Source organism: Haplochromis burtoni, unplaced genomic scaffold (genome assembly GCF_018398535.1).
Source record: "Haplochromis burtoni strain Fernald_Lab_line unplaced genomic scaffold, NCSU_Asbu1 Contig_3, whole genome shotgun sequence".
NCBI lineage: Eukaryota > Metazoa > Chordata > Actinopteri > Cichliformes > Cichlidae > Haplochromis > Haplochromis burtoni.
Window position 1 is genome coordinate 5865489 of NW_024582364.1, and position 6000 is coordinate 5871488.

General features: G+C 39.7%; 1 protein-coding gene across 1 annotated transcript in view; it reads left to right on the top strand.

Annotated features, from left to right (window-relative positions):
- The window catches only part of b4galt2 (UDP-Gal:betaGlcNAc beta 1,4- galactosyltransferase, polypeptide 2), a 212861-nt gene that overhangs the window by 196702 nt on the left and 10159 nt on the right, over positions 1–6000 (top strand). The window lies entirely within an intron of this gene.

Sequence of the window (6000 nt, forward strand, 5' to 3'; positions counted from 1 at the left end):
GTACTGTATATGCAGTACTGTGCAAAAGTCTTGCTCCTCTCAGTTTAATATTTGCCAAGAAGCCAGAGGAGGGTTTTTTCAGTTCTCCAGGCTTTCTGAAGCTCTTTCAGTTTTTCTTTAGCTGCTTTTTCACTCCAGTCTGTGTACAAGGTGATTTTCAGAAGATTTTTTAAGCCACTTATTGCTGACCTATGAATCATTCAAACACAAAAAGGCACCTAACTCAAGGATGAACCAGTGTTCGTTCTACACATATTACACACTTAAGCAAATTTATTTGTATCATTAGGCACTTTGTAACGAGCACCCTGTCACAAAAACACATTTATTCCCATTTTCTTTAGTTGAATATACAAAAATGCCAAGCACATCAGTAGGACAAGTATGAAATACTATTTTTGCACCAAGTTGACTCCCAAAGAGTTATTTGTCATTCCTGCCTGTCAGGTCAGGAGAGAGGTACAACAGTGAGTGTCGAGAGCATTCTGTAAAACACAGTGAAGGTCACGACTTGGGGCTGCATTTCAGTCAGTGGTGCTGGATGGAAATCATGAACGTGAAGAAGCGCCATCAGATTTTGATCCACTATGCAATGCTATCTCTCAGTCTGAGGTGCAGGTGTAAACAACATGAGTGAAACGTTTTACTCATAGTAGGATATTAAAATATTTAAGCAATAGTCCGATGTCATGCAAGAAGACAAGGCGGCATGTTAACTAAATAAAATCTGTGTGGCTCAAAGGTGTGATTATAAATTCTTGTTGAACCCTTATTGATTGAAAGTAATCTAATAATAGGCAAATAGTAATATGAGCGTTGTGGCTCTTGTAAGTGTAGAGAATCCTAGATGGAAACTTCATGCCTAAAAGTATCAGATGACTGAACAAAATATAAATAAAACAAACCTCTGAAGGCCACAGCTCAACCTTGGTGGTCACTAAAGATTGTGCGATTTTTAAATGCCAGGAACAAAACACTTTCACTAAACCAAAAATTGCTTTTCAGAGATACGGCCCAGGGGCTTAAATGTTGCTCTTTTGGCTACACCCATTTAAATTGCTTTTCAGACAAATGCGTAAAAACCTTCCCCTATAAGTGTGTTATTTTATGGTTTGATGAATGAGACCCAATATGCAGAGATGAGCCCTTCTAGACACATTAATCACCAGGAGTATAGCACCTCACATTAAGCTGCTTAAATGTGGATTATCACTGTTTATTCTCCTCTAAGAGCCCCCGTTTTCATGCCTGAATAGACTGGGCAACGATGCCTCTCAACACAAAAAATCAATAGCTGCTGTGGCTCCGGCTGAATGGAGACATAGTGAAATCTGTTGTCTCCTCCAGTAACATTTTAGTTTGATCTCATGTGACATTATTATGTTTCACCATTCTGACAAACTCTGCTGCCTCATGGTGGAGTGAGGTCTGGTTTAGTTGTAGCTCCTAAATTGGTTTATAAGAAGATTAAAAACTGCTGGCAACAAGAGCCATGAGTGAAAGAGTATTGACTGTGTTTGCTGGAGCCAGACAAATTCTGACCAGCTTGATTTGAATTTTGAAGATAGCCTGTGAGCGCTGCGTCTGATACATTGTTAAAGTTTTTGTTTAATGAGCTAGCCTGAATGGGATCAATAGCTCTTTTTACAAGAGAGGCTTTTATACAGCTTGTGAAAAAATTACAAACAGCAAAACACATCAAAAACAGTCACAGAGCTCTGAAAAGGTGCTTCATAAAAAGTTTGGACAATACGCCAAGGTCAGTCTAAACTAAAAGAAAGCTTCACAAAGGTATCTTCGAGAATTATTTTGTAATCAAAAACTGAATTTGAAAACTTTCACTTTTTTTCTTCTTTTAAAATAAACTTCAGATAAACTTTCAAAGCATGCATTCTCTGGGTACTACGGCTTTCTCCTTCAGTCAAAAGACATGCTCGTTATTTTGGTTGGATTCTAAAATTAGCTGTAAGTGTGGATGTGAGGGTAACTGGTTGTCTGTCTCTTAGCCCTACGACAGACTTGGGTCCTGTCTGGTTTGTAGGGATCTACCTTGCCTCTTACCCTACAACTGCTCGAATAGCCTCGAGCCCCACCACGAGCCTGAGCTGCAAAAGCTGAAGTGTTGTATTTAGTTTTTATTTTTATCTTGTTGGTAACTCATTAACTAACAAACAAATCAAGTCACAGCTATTGCACACCTTTAATACTTACTTGTATGTGACAAATTAAAGGAAATATGTTTTGTTGGTTTCCATCTTCATATTTTTATTCTCGGACTGTCCTAGAGCAGCTTTGTATGAGTCACAGTTCAAAATAATCCTTCTTTATCATAAACTGGAGCTTGGTGCATCCGCTTTGTTCAGACCTGAAAGATGCCGTTTCAGCTCCTCTCCCTTTAAGGTCAAGGATGACCTTAAAAGCAGAGTTTCAGCTTTCTTCTGATTGGCTGCTCAACACGGACAAAACTTTGAAAAACACATGGGCGGGCTCATTTTTCCACAGCCAATGCTATGTGAGGCAGGTGACCTCATTATGGATTTCTGCTCTGAGACAAGAGTTAAAAAATAAAAACACACAAAACCACTTTGTCACTGGGTTGAGAAACCCCCAGGCTGGGCAACTCCCCGCTTATTCTTCACTTTCTTCTTTTTGCTGCTCCCTTTCGGGGTCATGACAGCGGATTATCTGCCTCCATCTTAGCTAACCCTAGGATCCTCCTCTGTCACACCGACCCTCTGCATGTCCTCCTTCACTACTGCCTTCACTGTGGTCGCCTTTTTTTCTTCCTACCTAGCAGCTCCACCTTCAATATCCTTTGTCCAGTATATCCACTATCTCGCCTCTGCACATGTCCAAACCATCTCGCCCTTGCCTTTCGAACTTTGTCCCCAAACTGCTCAAGCTGAGCTGTCTCTCTGAGGTACTCACTTCTAATTTTGTCCATCCTGTTTAGTTTCAGTGAAAATCTTCATGTGCCACCTCCAGGTCTACCTCCTGTCTTGTTCTTAGTGCCGCTGTCTCCAAACCATACATCATAGCAGGTTTCACTACCATTTTGTAAAAGATCCCTTTTACTCTTGACGATATCTTTCTGCAGTCACTGCTTTCACCTCTGAACCTCCTGCCTTTTCTTCTCTCTCGCTGTCTCTTAACATGTCTTCCCCGCTTTCTTCTTTTATTGTTTTAGGCTAACAGTAGCACAATGTCCACCAGCACACTGTTGGCCACAAAGAGGGTGGTTGTTAACCCAGACTCGGACCGATCCTGTATGAAAATGACACATAAAGAATGAGACTTGCTTCATTTGGCCAAGATTTTACGCCCTTCCTGATGCAGCCCTCCCCGTTTATCTGGACTTGGTACCATCAGTAGGAGTACACTGGTCGCATTATTTAAACTTTTCTCCATGTTGTTATGAGCATACACCATTGTAGCAGTATATGACTGAAGATAAGAAAAGCATAATAGGCCCCTTTCAACATGGAAAAGCTGAACTCTTGTCTCCTGCAGTAAGGAGATCTGAGGCATCTGTCATGCGATGGGGAGGTAGGATTTGACTTCACTTGTACCCTGAGAGGGAACGGTCACTGCAAATCCATACAAAGCTGTTCTTGTTGATCACAAATACCCATAAATATATTATATTATATTATACTATAAATATGAATTGGATACCTTAAAGAGAACCTTTTTGTCTCCTCTTAACCTTAAATATGTAACATGACTTTTGGTCTTTTCTTAGTTTTTTGTTTTATTAAATCTCTTCCTTTCTTCATGCCAGTCTCCTATTACAACCTGTAAGGTAATAAATAAATAAATATAAAAAAATAAAATCACCTGAAACAAAATGGAAAGTTTTTTTTTTCATGCTTCACGACTACAGAAGTAGAGATGTCATACGTCCATCTAGATGTAGTTTAACTTCAAACTTAACAATCTGTCCTGGAAAAAGGCGGCAGGAATGCAAAGATGTCTAAAATAACCAGGCCTGTTTAATGTGTCATCTATCATTGTTTTGTGTATGTGTGTATATGTGAAAGTGTGTGTGTTTGACTCAGAGAGAAAGATTCAACGATCCCTCTGTAATTGCCTGCTGAAATGACACCGTTAGAAATAGGAGCCCGCTAGGTCAAAGTGGTCTAGTTGCCTTCATCAAAATCAATAAATCAGCCAGTGGACTGAAAGAGAGAGGGAGAGAGTGTTTGTGTGTGTGCACACACTCGTGCGTGTGTCTGATTGATACCTTTTTGTCGTTTTCCTCCTCGTCTTGATGGTCATTCTGGACTCTATAGACCATAGACCACACTTCCTCAATAAGAGGTGACACCAACAGGGACGCTATTTATTTGAGGTCGATGCATTATTCATAACTGTGGCGAGGGGCAGAAAATAGCTGCCTATTAGTGGGCAAAAACTTCATTTTTACAGCCCTTCTGGACACTCATTATAATGTTCCGGAAATTTTGACTTAAAGGATCTGTTTGAAAAGAAGCAGGATTTGGGCTTAAATAAAGCATGGCAGCTTAGAATAATCAGGAGGCTGTGAAAGGAAAAACCGCCACCTCATGGCAGTATGGGTGAAGGGGAGAGTGTTTTTCTCTGTCCTTTCTCTGCTGTACAGTTTTGCATTTATTTTAATTTACTTTAATTCTTAAGTCAATTCAATATGCCAGAACATCTAATGTTTTCTGAAGAGAGCATGAAAAAAGGCAGAAACAAGGAAATAGTTGTTTGGTTACCAGAGTGAACCCTGTTCTCTGAGACACACCAAAGAAAACACAGCAGGCTAACATGTTCACAATAAAAATGCACATTTGCTGTTGTTTAGCAGACTTATCATTTACTTCATCATCTTACTTTAGCTTGCATCCGATGATTATTGCTAAACCCAAAGTGGCATTCATAAGAGGGCAAGAGTGCATTTGCAGCTAATCTCTGAACATATTTCAGTCTGGACCAAACTACCAATTAACCAACACTGCCACCTATCACACCACCAAATGCAACTCAAGATGGTAAACCTAAAATCAATCATGTATTTGTACATGAATCACCTATACATAATGATTTGCTTGTATATTCAATTGATGATTCAAGTTGAAGATGATTCCACTCAATTCTTATGGATTTCCACAATCCAAGTAATGTGACTGGCATAACCAGCCTATTGTATGCCTGACATGATGTATTCTCGGAGCTGTGGATGAGCAACCAATGGTTACCAGGGGGTTAGTGAGTGGCCTGTAGGCCTGCATAACTGTGGCTTCAGTAATTGATTTAACAGAAATTGCCAGCAGCCACTCTCAACCAGTCAGGGAATACTTTTTTCCCTAGCAACCACCGGTTGCCAGGCGAGAAGCCAGTCTCTAGTCCTGTATGACTGGAGCCTTAAGTAAAAAGTGTCAATGCATCTGTTTGATTTTGCAGAATTATCTAACAAAACATTAACAGCAACACTGTTGTTAATTTTTGTCATGGAATAAATCTGTAATTGAGGTTTTGCAGACGTGACAATTAACAATGTAACATCAACTTGGCCGAAAAAATGATTATTCCCTGATTGATTGTGTTTGGTTGCTGGAGGTTGACAGCTGGTTGCTGGGAAAATAATTGCCAAAGCCTCCAGGCACACAGACCGACCGTCAAGGACCATGATTGTTTTGTTTGTTAGCATATAAACTTTTACCTTTTACCATAAATTTCTTAATTTGTCAGTTCTTTAGTCCAAGAGATGATTTAGGGATACTTGTTGATAGCTTTCAAATGATATCACATACCCAAAAATTTGGCAACCAATAAGGTGTCAATGGCACAATAGGATTCTATACTGGGAAATATTCAAAAATTGATAGAATATCATAAATAGACTACCTTTAAACCATTTACGTTGCCCCTTATGTGCCGTATATATATTCAGCATGTATATGCAGAACACACACGTGTGTGTGTGTGTGTGTGTGTGTGTGTGTGTGTGTGTGTGTGTGTGTGTGTGTGTGTGTG